This window comes from Felis catus, chromosome C1, assembly GCF_018350175.1.
Source record: "Felis catus isolate Fca126 chromosome C1, F.catus_Fca126_mat1.0, whole genome shotgun sequence".
NCBI classification, from domain to species: domain Eukaryota; kingdom Metazoa; phylum Chordata; class Mammalia; order Carnivora; family Felidae; genus Felis; species Felis catus.
This window is the reverse complement of record NC_058375.1, coordinates 44,755,451-44,770,580: the sequence shown is the minus strand read 5'-3', so window position 1 is coordinate 44,770,580 and position 15,130 is coordinate 44,755,451. Positions and strand designations below refer to the sequence as shown.

Below are 15,130 nucleotides of genomic sequence, written 5' to 3'. Positions count from 1 at the left end.
GTTTTCTTCATGGAAAGTAAAAGGATGGGGTAGGTGTCAGACCTAGGATCAGAGAGCATGGGGTGCTCTGCCCTCTAACTACCCCATATCCTTCGGCACTTTTCTGTGCCTTTCTGGGCTTCATTCTCCTCATCTATAAAATAGGAACAGCACCAACGTCCCAGAATCACTCAGAAGATTAAAAGAAGGAGAGGGGCGCCTGGGTGCCTCGGTCGGTTGAGTGTCTGACTCTTGATTTCAGCTCAGGTCATGATGTCAGGGTCGTGGGATCGAGCCCTGCATCAGGCTCTATGCTGAACATGAAGCCTGCTTAAGATTCTCTCTTTCCCCTTCTGACCCTCTCCCCCACTCATGCTCCCTCTCGCTCGCTCTCTCTCTCTCTCTCTCAAATAAAAAATAAAGATAAGAAGGAGATAACAGGTGTAAAGATGCTATGAAAACTCTCCAGTACAGGACAAAAGTCAACATTGTTTTCGGATACTCTGGAAGCCTTGGTTGTGTTGTTCAAATGCTCCGCTAACATCATGCGGACAGTGAGCCAAGCAATTTGCTCCCCTGGGACAAAGGGAGCGCAAATGGTGTCTCCTGATGATGTTCCCCACATGTGAAATCCCAGAAGCTCACACGCCCGAGTGCTGGACCATCTGACCTTCCAACACCAGATGGCAGATGTCAACAGCTTCGTGGCGCTCTGTAGCCACGCTTCTGGCAACAACAATTTCCGTGTGGATGGCATTTCAGAGTTGACAGAGTACTTTCACACTCGCAACTTCTTTGGAGCGCTTTGGAACCCAGCAACGTAGGGAAGATAATTTGCATATGAGGCAACTGGGGTCCCAGGGTACCAGGAGGTACCACAACTTGCCCAAGGACTTCCATATTAATAGGGAGAATCCATACTATATAAGCCATGTCTCAGGCCTGTACCTGGGTCTAAAGTTCTTTCCATTTCCTGGCTATTCAGCACCTGCTACAGAGGAAACTATGTTTGTTTGAGGCCCAGGTTACAAAACACGGCACATGAAACCTACTCAGTCATTCAGTAAATGTTCACTGAAGATCTTCCCCTGCCCAGTCCCGTGCTGGGCCCTGAAGAGACCAGTGGGCGAGATGCAAGGCCTGCTCTCCAGGGACTCAGTCTGCTGGATCACAGGACCATGGAGTGAGGCTCTGCTGTGCCTCTGCAATCTCTAATTCTTACAACAACACTGCAAAGTGTACATTTGCCCTAAATTTAATAATGGGCAATGGAGGCTCAGAGACACTGACTGATTGGTTCAAAGTCACTCAGCCCATAAGTGGCAGGTGTAGGATTAGATTTACGAAGGCTTTTGGATGCCCAATCTCAGGGTCTTCCTCAAGAACACCCAGGACACCTTGACATGTCTTCAACACATAATGTCCGGAGAGGGGCCAAGATGGCGGAACAGCATGGACGTCTTCTGCTTCTCTCATCCCCAAAATGCAGCTAAATCAACGCCAAACCATCTTACCCACCTAGAAGATCGATCTGAGGATTACCACACCAATCTGCACAACTTGAACCACAGAACTCGGCAGGTACGCTGTGCAGAGGGGTGAACTAGGGGAGAGAGAAGCCGTGGGGGGCAGGGAGCTGTTTTTGCTGGGCAAGACAGAGGGGAAGAGTCCAGGAAAAACATTCCCCCCGAAAGCAGCTGGAGAGAAAGAGGGTGGAAACACCCATAAAGGGCTGAACAATAAAGGGAGAAAGGGGAAAGGAGGAAAGAGAGAGTTAGGACTCTATAAACGGGGGAGGGCAGAGTCTGAAACGCCACAGCTCGGTACCAAGCTGGACCCAATGTCCGGAATAGAATTAGAAGTGCCACGGCACCCACTGGGCTTAGTTACACGACATCAAGTGACGATTCACCTAATTTATTTCTTCTTTTGCCCTCTAGGCTGGTGATTTCACGCCATCATAGAGCATCAGAGACAAAAAGGGCATCTAGTTAAACCTCCTCACTGTACAGATGGGATAGCTGAGGACGAGAAAGCACCTCTTGCCCAACGTCACAGAGCAACTTAACATCAGAGCTGGAAATCAGCATACGTACGTCTGCATTAAAGCCCCAGTTATTTTCACTCCATCGTGTTGTGGCTGCCCAGCCTAAGGCCTGGCATTTCCTTTCACATTCTTTTTTTTATCTGGAGAATACCACCTGCTTCAGGCAGAGACCGACTGCGGTTCGTCTTTGTGTGTCCCGTGCCTGGAGTGCAGAGTGATGCCCCTCCGCGAGTGTGTGATCACTGAACGACAGACGAAATGACCGTAATTATCCCCATTCTACAGATGAAGAAACTCCAGGTTCAAAGAGATTGGGGTACCTGTCCAAGATGACATGGCCAAGCCGTGATTCACACCTGGTCTTTCTGGCTCTGGAGGCCCTACAGGGCTGCTGGCCGGAGGGCGTACGAAAGGCACCAGCCCCCCAACAACCTGAAGAGCAGGCACAGCGTAGGGACCCTGACCTGCGCCCTCTTCGTGTTGGAAAGAGCCTTGAGTGTGGGGGTCCCGCAGAAGGACCAGGTGCTGTGACAAGTGTGCAGGGTGGAAAAAGCTCCGTCCCAGCGAGGCCCCCCCTTGCAGAGGGGCCTCGGGCTCACGTGGCCAAACCAGTCCCACATGTTTGGAAGTGAAGAGCCTTGCTGGGGGCCAGGAGAAAGATCCGTTCTGGGGGTTCTGCCAGCCCTGGAGATGCGGCTGCCAGAGGGAGGTCAGGACAGGGGAAGGACAGATGTGTCCAAGCCCCTGCCAGAGGCCACGCTGGCCCCAGTGAATCCATTCTCTAACCAGAGCCGTAACTCTATTCCAAGCTCAGGCGTTCCGGTTCCCAGATTAGACCATGGAAAAGTGGTTCCATGTGGACTCTTTAGCTCGGCTGCTTCCTCAGTCCCCGCCCCTGCCCCCCACCTCCAGCCCAGAATCGCAGGGAGGCCATTTCGTGTCAACACGAGGATGTTGCCCTTTATTTTCCTCTCTCTTGAACCCATAAAAATAACTCTGCCAGACCCAAGTATCCGTGTGAGCTCCCAAGAAGCTGGACTGAAACGTGTTTGCACGTCGGGACCAAAGCAATCCCACGTGTGGCTGCTGAAACGGAGTGTCCTCTACGTGGCAGGTGGCTGCCTTCTTGAATCTCACGGACGATCACGGAAGGAGGAAGGGACCTCATCTGCACCCCGTCCTCTGCTCTTCAAATGGCCCTTCCGTTTCATTGGTCGTCTTAGTTTTGCAGATGGAAAAACCTAAGGCTCAGAGAGATGGGAACGGTTCCGTCACTCGATCACTCCGCACTCTGCAAATGCGTATCATTTCCACCAATGTGCTCGGTGTGGATTTTTGTAGGGAAGACCCTTTCTTTTCCGCTTTATGAAAGGATTCACTAGTGGGTTCCCTGGGGTGTTCCGTGCAAAGTTTCCCAAAGCGTATAAGGTAAAAGACTAATTCTATGAGGGCTTAATAGGCATTTGGGGAAGTCTATGCACAAATTAACCTGGAAATCACTGATTAGACAACACTTCCTTAGGAGATCACTGATTAAAGAAACTCAACCATGCAGGATTTTCTTAAGTATGGGCGTTTTCAAAGTTTGTAATTGGCTAAAGTATATTTGAGTCTCCCAGCAGAGTATAAAGCATGCAGTCTTTTCCCAAAGTTATGAGCGAGAGTTCTAAGAAAAACTGTCTTGGAAACACTTCCCCAGTATATTTGGTTGACTCATATGAAATTGCCAACCCACGGCTGTTTTTTTATCTACAAAACGGCATTTCCATATGGTTCAACCTGACGTGCACAACAGGGTTTTTCTCAAGTGTTTTGTGACTCCTGTATCTGATTTCATAATGTGATGGGGTTCATAGGCCCCGAGCCCCTTAAAGGGTACTTGACATGTTGCCTTTTATGTGCTCACTGTTAGAGCTGGAAATGGTCCTGGGGAGGGGTGGCCCAGATGGCTACTCTCTGCCCAAACCTGTGCCTGTCCTTCCGTACTGTGGAGTCAACTGAAGCAGCCACGTAAGTAGAGGCTGTCTTGCCAGAGCTCGAGCCCCCAGGTGGGTGTGGGGGCCGGGGGCCGCTATGGAGAATGAGCACAAGGATACACGTGACCGCCAAGTGGTGGGAGGAGTCAGGTGTCTTCTCCATCCTCTCCTTGCCCATCTTTGGCCGAACACATAGACCTCCAGGGTCCCAGAGGCTGGCAGACCCACAAGAGGGAAGGGAACTCAGTCCTGATTCACCGCCTGGTGGAAAGTCACCCACCAACTAAGCACACCTATGTTGAACTTTTAGGTGAGGGAGAAAGAAACGGATTACTTTAAGCCACGGAAGCTTGGGAGGTGTTGTTGACATCGCGGAAGGAAGTGTCAACGTAACCAACACAGTCAAGTTGGGGGCAGGTGGTGAGAGCGGCCGTCCAGGGCCCTGAAGGTGGGTAAGAGGATAGAGCAAAAGAGGACCACCCTCAGCAAGGCTCACATGACAAAAGGGTCACCAGTCAGGATGGCCGGACCGGGCTCACGCGCGCAGAAGCTCTCTTAGTCAGTGGGGGCTGCTAGAACAAAATGCCATCAATGGAGTCACTTACAAACAACAGGCGTTTCTCTCTCATAGTTCCAGAGGCTGGGAAGTCCAAGATCAAGGGCCTGGCAGATTTGGTGTCTGATGAGAGCCCATTCTTTGGTTCACCTGGTAGAAGGGACAAGACATCTCTTTGGACTCCCTTTTAAAAGGGGACTAATCCCATTTATGAAGAGCCTGCCCTCATGACCCTAATCCCCTCCCAAAGGCCCCAGCTCCAAATACTGTCACACTGGGGATGTGTGATGAATGGGGTGGGGGGAGAGCGGACAGGGGAGACGTGACATTCAGTGCCTAGCAAAAGCCAATGTCATTTGTAGGAAGCATAATATGAATGGAATGCTGGGCTGATCATAGGGCTATTATTCAAAACACTAAGCATCGGTTGAGACCCTGACACCTTCCTCCCACTCATACCCCCGTGTCCAATCAGGCCCCACAGAGTTCTGGGGATTCTATGTCCTCCGTCCTATGACCCTGTCTCCTCCTCATCCCTTGTGCCCTAAATACACGGCCTCCTTCAGATCTCCCAAACACCAGCCTCACACCAGCCCCTCTAAAGCTGCACATGGGAAGATTTCCAAGGGGTTTTCTTGGCATTGAAAACCTAACCATGGCTCTCCCTGTCTAAACCCTTAAGCACATCCCAGTATCCTCAAAATAAGTCTACGCTTATGGAGTAAAGGCAGAAGAGGGTGGGCTTTGGAGGCAGACTCCTCTGGGTCTGATCCCTGACCTCCCCACCTCCCCACCTTCATGACCCTGCACGCGGACCTTATGCTTTTGATTTTCCTTTTCTTGACCAATAAAGTAGATCACACCACAATGCCTTGCATGTAGAATGTCCTCCTCCTTAATCAGCTTTCTTGCTTTCCCGTGCATGGAGCAAAGGACACTAAACATGGAGGTGGGAAGCCTGATTCGAGGCTGGCCGCTAGCACAGCACTTGCACGGAGTAGGTGCTCCAGACATGCACCTGCCAGATGGGTCAATGCCAAAGCCCTGACTCCCTGTCATGCATGGCTCTACTCCAGCTGCTACACTTGGGGTCCTTTCCAGGCGTGAGAAGGCGGGCGTTACCGGAGAATGTGCTACACTTTGCTGTCTCTGCCATGTCCACGAGGTGTCCCCTAAAGAAACTTCTCTGCCCATCAGAGAAGCAGACTGGGTAGCACTGGGCACGCAGCCCTGGGGTCTACCAGCTAATTGGCCTCGAAATCAGGCAGGCAAGATCTTACGGTCCTGTCTGCTAATCTTTGAAAATAAGACACAAGGGGAAACATTTACCTCCCCAAAGCACACATCTGCTCGGCAGTTTCTGAGGATGAGCCCGCGGAGAGACGCCTCCCTCTACGAGGGCTCCCAGGAGAGGCCAACAATGTGTGCAGCCTTTTCCCACGACGGAAGGGCCAAGTTCCAAGAGATGGCCCCCAGTCACCCCTCCCTCAAGGATCATGCTAAGATCCTCCTAACACACCTGCTTTCCTTCCTCGGGCCTGGGACAAGTCCTGTCTCCGAGGCGGTTCATCCCATCCTGATCCTAATGTTCTAAAACAACATTGTATCCATTTCAGCCTCAGGGTTCTTAGGGTGCATCACAGCGGCCCCTTTATGCTACTTATGCTCTTCCACTAACAAAAACTATGGGACAAGGACAGGGGAAGAAGTGGTTCTCACACTCATACGAAAACCCCACTGGGCAGGTGGTTGCTGCGTATAGCAGGAAGCGTCCTCATTCACCATGCATTTTCAAACCACGGGATAACGCCATCGCGAAGTTCCAAGTAACCATAGTTAGACGTTGAACTTCTCCACCTAACTCGACAGCTTCCTAAGTTGGTTACAATAATTAAATAACTGAAGTGTCCTACATTAGCAACCGGAGACCAGAGCTACAAGGTCCCTTCCTTGCAGCTGGGAGTGGCCATGTGACTGAGTGCAACAAAAGGATATGTAACACAGAAATTTGTTGGAGGGTTTCTGGGGGAAGATGTTCTCTCCTGATAGAGAGATGCTGCTCTGGCATTTCTGACTGCCCCTTGGCCTCCTGTCTTTTAAAATTTTTTTTTTAATATTTATTCATTCTTAAGACAGAGAGAGACAGAGCATGAATGGGGGAAGGTCAGAGAGAGAAGGAGACACAGAATCCGAAACAGGCTCCAGGCTCTGAGCGGTCGGCACAGAGCCCGTCGTGGGGCTCAAACTCACGGACCGCGAGATCATGACCTGAGCCGAAGTCGGACGCCCAACCGACTGAGCCGCCCAGGCGCCCCCTGGCCTCCTGTCTTTGAAAAGAGCCCTTTGAGGACTATTTAAGGTGAGGTGGCCCTGTTTAAACCATGAGGCAACAAGCCTAAAGACATAAGCCAGCATTCTGAGAAAGAGACACAGAAGGGTGGGATGAGGCTGGTTTGGGTTATTTGTTTTGTTTTGTTTTGTTTCGTGTGTGTGTGTGTGTGTGTGTGTGCTTTTGTTCTGTTTTGTTTGTTTGCCACTGAACCAGACCAGAACCACCTACTTCGCAAGCCATTGTTAGGCAGGTGCACTCAAAGTCTCTTAACGAATGTCTCATGCGTTATCAGCCCACAGTATTTTAATAATATCTTGGGACATGAGAGGACCACAAGGTGAGTAGACAATTCAGGGCCTAAAAGTAGAAAATAAACCTTTACAAAAACGGGACGATATGTAAGCGAATGTTTAATATTATCAATACGGGCCCTTGTGAAAGCCTCTGTTTGTAGAACAGGAGTGATAATATCTGGTGTGGGTTTGTTCCAAGGATTCCGCGAGTTAATACAGGCAGAATAAAGTTAAAAGTGCCAGGCACAGAGCAAGTACTATCTAACAATAGCTATCAGGTTAATCAGTAAAAAGCATAACTTTCTTTAATAAAGAGTATAAGTCTGGGTACTGGATTTGGAATCAGAAAACCTGGCTTCTGGAGGGACACTTCTCCTGTCTGATCACAGATCAACGTTCATGGCTATTTCAGGACAATGAAATCTCAATACAATAGAGGCCCCTTGTCAAAGCGTGTTGAAAGTTTGATAAATCATATGAATTCTGAGCTGTCACATGTTGCCAATTCAGTAATGAAATAAATGTATCACTGGAAGTCTAAAAAGGCTTTAAAAATACGCCTGTAAATAAAATGGAACATTTGGTTGTGCAACTAAGGAAGAGCCTGGAAGTTTTTAAGTAATTTCATATGAAATTGATTTTCCTTTCCTAAAACAATAGCTGGACAATGTATGAGCACAAAGGTAAAGTAGAAGAAGACAGAGAAGATGGGCAGTGCCTAGGCGGGTCCCCCCACTACCCTGCTGATGTGCCTCTAGGCAAGTCCTTTCCCATCCCCGGGCCTCAGTTTCCTCGTTTGTAAATTGAGTAGTGTAGGACACAACAGCCCTTATCCTGTCTCCAGTCCTCAGCTGTGGGACCAGAAACAGGGGACTTACTTTCTCTGAGCCCCACGAAATGGGAATGAAAATCGGGAATGAAAAAAAGAGCAACTTCACAGGAAAGCTGTGAAGGTCAAATGTCAGAGCACGTGAAAACATTCCAGGCACAGGGTAGATGCTTAATAAATGTTGGTTGGAGCCTAGTACGTTGTCTATCCCAGTCCCAACATTCTGTGATTCTGTAGAAAGTGGGGCCCGTAGAGGCAATGGCAAAAAAGAGAGGACGTGTTCTTTGTCCCACAAAAGCATGCCCCAGACAGGATGGCTTGGGCCTTCCCAGGTGGCCAGGGCTCCCTTGTGAATGGTCCAAAGGCCCTTGGCCAACCTTTAGCACGAGGGACATTTATTAGACCCAGGAGACAAAGACGGTCCATAACGTCCCCTGGGTTCTGGTATAAGGAATGTTAGACAATAGACACGGGGAAGGTATAAGCTATGAGAAACAGACTTCTACAGGACGTCATCAGTGCCTGCGGGTCTATGACCAGAATTCCCACAGTTACGAGGTCAGGTCGGGAAGCAAAGATCGGACATGAAAACATTCACTAACGGACTCACCACCTAGAAAAGTACCCTCATTCATACAGCACCACACACACTCACACACACTGACTCTCACTGTTTGACACTGACAATTACGACCCACAAAGAAGTGGATGGGATGGGCACAGCGCGTCTCCTTTACGGTCAAATGTGCCACCTCTAACAACACAAGGAACGTGCCATGCAAATGGCCTTCAAAGTCATACTGAAATGTACAAAAGACGTCAGGTGTCACGAAGTCAGTGAAAGTGATCTAAGGATCTGCGTGAACCACAGGCAGAGTCCGTGATAAATGACCAGTTAGCCACCAAAGCCAAGAAAATCGAAAAGGATGATCTCACAATAGATGTCCCGAAGGAGAGTGTTTCTAACGTAAGTGAAGATCAAGGAAAAATTAATGCGCCTTTTACTCTATTTACACAAATCACCCTTTTGATCACGTTGCAAAAGTCAGAAGTAAACAACACATTTTGTGCTCGCGTACAATGGTATCAGGAAAACCGTACCAAAGGAACCAACATTCGCTTCGTTCTTGACTCACCCTAAGCCTCTCAGATGTGATGGCAACGCAATCTAAACTTTGTTAAATGCAAAACAAAATAAACATGATGATAATTTTTGTTCGTTCTTCAGAATAATTTCCAATCACACTTTTCATCCTTTTCTACCATTCACTATGAAACCAGAGTCCTTATTTTTAAGTTTACTAATTGTATGTGACTAATTTCAAATATGAGGACCTCTTTTATCTGGTCAGACGAACAAGAACCAACTCTACACTGAATCCAGCCCTGGCTGGGCTCCGGGCTCTGAGGATCTGGGGATGAGTACGTCGGACAGAGGAAACAGCTTGTACCAAGGCTCTGGGGCAGGAAAGCCTTCGATGTACTTGAAGCGGGGAGGAAATGAGTAAAAGGAAGAGCGGGACAATACGAGTGACAGGGGTCAGCAGGGATCAGCTCAAGCAGGGCTGTAGTCCCTGACAGGGAGTTAGAATAAAAACTCGAAGTGCCCTGGGAGGTGACCAAAGAGTATGAAGCGGATGCTCTGCCTGGAGCATCTGGTGGATAGAGATGCCCCTCCAGGAGACCAGGCGGCAGCAGCAGATCTGGAAGGTGATGCTGAGCTCGTGGTGGGAGGGACAGTTTGAGCTGCCTGGAGCCTTGCCCGTGGACACGCCCAGCGGGCATTAGATCCAGGGTTCCGAAGGTGGTCAGAGACGTATGACCTTCAACTGTGCCCCGAGGACGAGGACTTGGGAATTTTCAGTCTGGAGGACACAACCGAAACCATGCTTATGAGTGCCCCCCCCCATACGCACACACACACACAAAGAGAACATGTAAACCCACAAACGGAAACTCCCGGAGGAGCTGAGAAAGACTGCCCCCTCCTCAGATGACTCAGGCTGCCTATTGTTCCCAGATCTCCAAGCAAAACAGGAGACTGTGGATGGAAATGAAAGAACACTTTTATGGCAATGGAATATATCGGTGTGCCCTCTCCACGTCAGAAGGCTAACGTGTTAATCAGCTTGGCTTGTCACGTGTCGCCGATTCCCCAACGAAATAAAAGCTCTGACTTTGATCTTTCAGGAAAAACTCGAATGGGTCAAAATAAGCTTTTTCTCCTTGTAAACAAAAGAAAGTTCTCTGGTTGTGCAACTGGGTACAAGGCCAGCCAATGTGAAAGAATCTCATACGAAACCACCCTCCCCGCCCCCCACCCCCTCTCCACCGCCCGGACTTCAGCCCTAAAATAATACATCACATGTTAGGTGGCAAAGTTGAGTAAGAAAAGGAATCAAATGGGTGTCAGGAGGCCCAGGACCTAACTTTTGCTCTGCCATTGACAGGTGGCATTTCTCTCAATACCTCAGTTTTGTCATCTGCAAAATTAGGGGGAAAAAGGGGGGGGGTTATGTTTTAAGTCTCTTAACCGTGTTAAGGGCGTGCAATTCTATAAATAGGCAGGCTAGTGGGCCTCTAAGTCTCAGCGAACTGCTATAATATCCCAGGCCCATATGTACCTTTTCTCATTTTAATGCGCACGGCATCCCTACGAGGCAAGCATTGTTGATGACAATTTAGGGATGGAAAGACTTAAGGTCCCCAAACGGCCAGTGTTAGCGTGGACAGAATTCGGGCTTTGGTGTCAGAGAAACCTGGGTTTTAATCGATTGTAATACTTACTGTGCCAGTAGTCAATGTGTTGCCTCTCAGCCCCGGACTCACCCTCATTGGCCGGCTTCGTGATGGCGGTGCGGGACCCTGGGAGCAGTTCTCCTCTGCCAGCGGGTGGAATGCTAGGCCTTGTCAGTAGAGGGCGCTAGAGGGACACACACACACACACACACACACACACACACACACACGAAGAAGGCTCTGGTCTTCCCGGCTCCATTGGTTTGCCGGTTTTTTTTTTGTTTTTTTGTTTTTTTTTTTTTTTTTTTTTGCTCCTGGGGTGAAGAGCAGCCGGCATGGAAAAAACACCCAGCAGTCCCACTGGTGCCCACACCTCAGCAAGTTTCACTGGCACCCCAAAAGGCAGCTTCTCAGCAAACAGCAGCCCTCTGGGGAGCAGCTTCCAGGGGTCTCAGTCACACGCCAGAAGACAGATCCCCAGAGAGTGTTGTCTGCACCCCAGGGGCTGGTGTCACTGGAGGCGCCTCAATAGACCTCTCCACCATCCAGCAGAGTGCAGCCACACCCGCTCCAGAGAGGTCTGAATCTCAGCCGGGGGGACCGGGGTCCTGTCCCAAATCTGTTCCTTCCTTGCATAACTGTGTTCATCTATTCACAACACTTCTGGCACCAAGCGTGTAGGGGTTTTCCCAATTCTCCCACAAGACTGCCTGTGACCAGATGCCAGCCGTAAGTCCCAAGTTGTCGCCCATACGTCTGAGTAACTGGCTATAAATGGGGGACTCCCAAAACCCCTTGTGCAGGTTTGATCATGTGCTATGAGGGCTCACGGAGCTCAGGGAAACCCTTACTTATATTTACTGGTTGGTTATAAAAGATATCATGAGGGATACAGATGAACAGCCAGATGAAGAGGTGAGATCTGGGTGAGATCTGGAAGGGTCTCGAGCACAGCATCTTTTGTCCCAGTGGGGTTGGGGTATGCCACCGTCTTCACACGTGGATGTGTTCACCAACCAGGAAGTTCTCCAAACCCCATAGTTTAGGAATTTTTAGGGAGACTTCAGCCCATAGGCATGATCAAGCTTTACTCAATCTCCAACCCTTTGACCCTCCCTGGCGCGTAGGGCAAGGGGCTGAGAATTCCAAGCTTCGAATCATGCTTGGTCTTTCTGGTGACCGGGACCCATGCAGGAGCCCACCAAGGACTGTATCATTAGAACAAAACACACTCCTGTCACCCGGAAAATCCAAAGGAGTTAGTAGTTGTGTGGCAGTGGCTCCTATCGCCTCCATTTCTCACGAAATTGCAAGAGTTTTTAGGAGTTCGGTGTCAGGATCTGGGGGCAAAGAGCAATATATCTATTTCTTATTATTTCACAGGTACCCTGCCTCAAGCCTAGAGGTAGAGACTCCGTTTCTGCCTTCCTTTAGTGTTATCTTTACCCCTTAGTAGTTAAGATTTCCTGTCACTTTGCAATTCTTTATATAAGACTTTCCCTATTCCAATTCCTGTGTGGCTTCTGCCTTCGGACTGGACTCTGATACGCTCGGAGAAAGTTACTTAACGTCTCTGAGTTTCGATTCCATCTTATGGAAAATGGAAATAATAACAATCCTTCTCTGATAAATTGTCATAGAAAATTAGAGCTGTTGTAATGTTCACCAGTTGGAAGGTGTTAGTACAAGTACTCAGTGGTTGAAGCCTTTTTTTTTTTTTTTCATTAATTTATCCAAGGTCTGGATAAATTGTCAGCAGTAGGTGAGCGGAGGGGCTGGTGCCCGCCCACCCAACCAGAGGCAGCCCATTACTGGGCGTTGCAGGGGTGCTAGAACCCGCCCACCCTACCAGAGGCAGCCCATGACTGGGCGTTGCAGGGGTGCTAGAACCCGCCCACCCTACCAGAGGCAGCCCATGACTGGGCGTTGCAGGGTGCTAGAGCCCGCCCACCCTACCAGAGGCAGCCCATGACTGGGCATTGCAGGGGTGCTAGAGCCCGCCCACTTTACCAGATGCAGCCCATGACTGGGCGTTGCAGGGGTGCTAGAGCCCGCCCACCCAACCAGAGGCAGCCCAGGACTGGGCGTTGCAGGGGTGCTAGTGCCCAGCGACCCCAAATTCAGGGCTCCCCCAGGAGTGACTTGGCTCCGGAACTGCTACACCAGCCTGGCCAAAACTTTCTTAGAAGTGAGGTGCGGTCTGAAACCTTCTTGCCACCCCTCACCTTCCTCCCCCTCTGTTTTCCCAAGTGACAGAACTGAGTCACGTCTGCAGGCTCCCCGTGCCTAGTAGGCTGCTCTCTCCCCTGTATCCTTCACAAGCCTTTCCCCAATAAAGCTCTTGAACTTGGCATCTGCCTCTCAGAGGATCTGAACTGACATTTCCTCTTAGCTGATGATGTGTTCGCAGATGATCCCCAAGTAAGACGCCTGTTTTACTTCCCACTGCAAAGGAGCCATCTGGGAGGACCAGCATGTGTATACTGAAGCCTCAACTTCCCTGTTTTCTCTCTCTCTCTCTCTCTCTCTCTCTCTCTCTCTCTCTCTCAGACCTCACCTGGCTCTCTCGACTTCTGTCATGCTGACCGCTCCCCGCGTCTAATCGGACACACACACGGGCAAGCGCACACACATGTGCACACACGAGCCACGCACACTGCCGTCTCCCTCCCGGGACTCGTCATCCTCCCCCACCTCTTGCAACAGGCGGGACATGGCCCCTCAGACCTATCCCGAGAGTCTCTCTCTCTCCCACCCCGAACTGCCTGCAGACAGCTCCCCGCAGCCTGCACCCCCCACTCTGGGCAGGACCGGAGCTCCAAAACGCAGCTTCCGTTGAGCTTACCTCCCTCGAGGCAAGGCCAGAAGGGGCCCAACAAGGCACCCTCTGAGGGACCGTTGCAGAAATCCCTACCTTAAACAGTGACGGGGACCAGGGTGGGAGAAATCCGCATAGCTGAGAACAAGCACCAAATCCAGGAGTGGCCGAGGCATGTCCCAAATGAGTCAGGGAGTCAGGAGCTCAGGATCCAGAATGAGCGGCTCAAACGCAAGAGCAGAGCTTTCAGAAAGATTGTCTCAGGCACAAATAGGACCAGCGTAGGGTCTGGTGAGGGTCTCGGGGATGAGGCCAGCCTGACCTAGAGGGAAGCTGGGTTGGGTAACTAGTCACTGTGCCGCACTGCTCAAGCCTCAGCCCTCGGGTTGCTCTGGAGGGCAGGTGGCTACCCAGTGTCCCCTCAGGTGAAGCCCCACATGGACCTTCCTCCGCTACTTTGGCCTCATTTGCTCTGCTGGGCTGTCACTTCAATGTCCCGTTTGTCCTCTGTTCCCTGCCACAAGCATCTCTCCGACTCCTTCCGGATGCTGCAGAGGGCTGGACACGGACGCACAGCTCCAGCCACTAAGGGGTTAAGTGCTGGTCTTTTTCTCCCAGACCTTTTAACAACCCCACCCCCAAAACACCAGAGGGGTGGGTGGGGGACGTGGGACCACATCTAGGCCCTTCACCATTGCCTCCCTGGCCACCTCCACCCTTTCTACTCACACAGCCACTCAATCCTTAACCAGCCATGGCTTTCTCCCTTTTTCTAGTCCAAGCCCCTGAGGCCCCTGTAGGGCTCAAGGTCAAGTCTATGTGATCGGAGGTAAATGACTTTCCCCGCTCCGGACCTCAGATCTGCCTCTTACATGGAAGAAGTGTATCCTCTCTAGATCATCCCCCAGGGCCGTCCCAAGTGGGGAATCCCATGGCCACTTGGTCCCACGATCCCGTAGCCACTTGGGTCCCAGTATCCCTCGTGCAAACACTGCTTTTGTTTTCCCTTTCTTGTTCTCACAATGGGAAAGGGGTCATGAGGTCAGGCCACATCACCCACCTCCTGGTGCCCATGGCTACCTACAAGCTCTCAGTAAAGAGACTTCCTGTCCCGATATAAAGAGGACTTCCTCCCCCCCCCCCCCCCCCACTGCTCTGTTCTACATTCCGGTGGCTGGGACAGCGGCCTCCCCACCAGATTCACAGGAGATGAAAGACATCCTGCCCCATCATCCCTACTCAGATGCAGACCTCAGCACACACTGACAGCGACACATGGGTCGCACGGCTGCTCGGTCGCTCACAGACACACACGCTCGCCCTCCCTGCCTAATATCCAGTCCTTTCCTGTCTTCAGACACACACAAGCCCTCAGTGCTCTGGCTCACATTCCTTCTCTCTCTCTCTCTCTCTCACACACACACACACACACACACACATCCAGACCCAGCCCTCCCCGTCATGCCCAGGCCCTAGGGCACTACAGCCGAAAGAACGAAGACAACCTAGGCACTGGCTAATGTTCTCAGGTGATAGAACACGCGAAGAATGCCCGCCAGCG

The 15,130-nt window shown here is 50.7% G+C and overlaps 2 long non-coding RNA genes across 5 annotated transcripts; one reads left to right on the top strand and one right to left on the bottom strand.

The window, feature by feature from the left end:
- Nucleotides 1-1,880: 1,880 nt before the first annotated feature.
- Nucleotides 1,881-14,638, bottom strand: LOC109502333. 3 transcript variants are annotated; one of them, XR_002160890.3, is made up of 5 exons: nt 14,442-14,638; nt 13,666-14,127; nt 10,800-10,935; nt 4,608-4,708; nt 1,881-3,267 (listed from the first exon to the last, which is right to left on the bottom strand). It is a non-coding gene; the product is annotated as an uncharacterized LOC109502333 (long non-coding RNA). The 3 variants fall into 3 exon arrangements; XR_002160892.3 differs by having other exon boundaries at nt 13,666-13,902; nt 14,442-14,630; XR_002744497.2 differs by having other exon boundaries at nt 13,666-14,636.
- LOC109502335 lies at nt 3,928-5,723 on the top strand. 2 transcript variants are annotated; one of them, XR_006584296.1, is made up of 3 exons: nt 3,928-4,036; nt 4,313-4,450; nt 4,634-5,723. It is a non-coding gene; the product is annotated as an uncharacterized LOC109502335 (long non-coding RNA). The 2 variants fall into 2 exon arrangements; XR_002160895.2 differs by lacking the exon at nt 4,634-5,723 and having other exon boundaries at nt 4,313-4,613.
- Nucleotides 14,639-15,130: the final 492 nt, after the last annotated feature.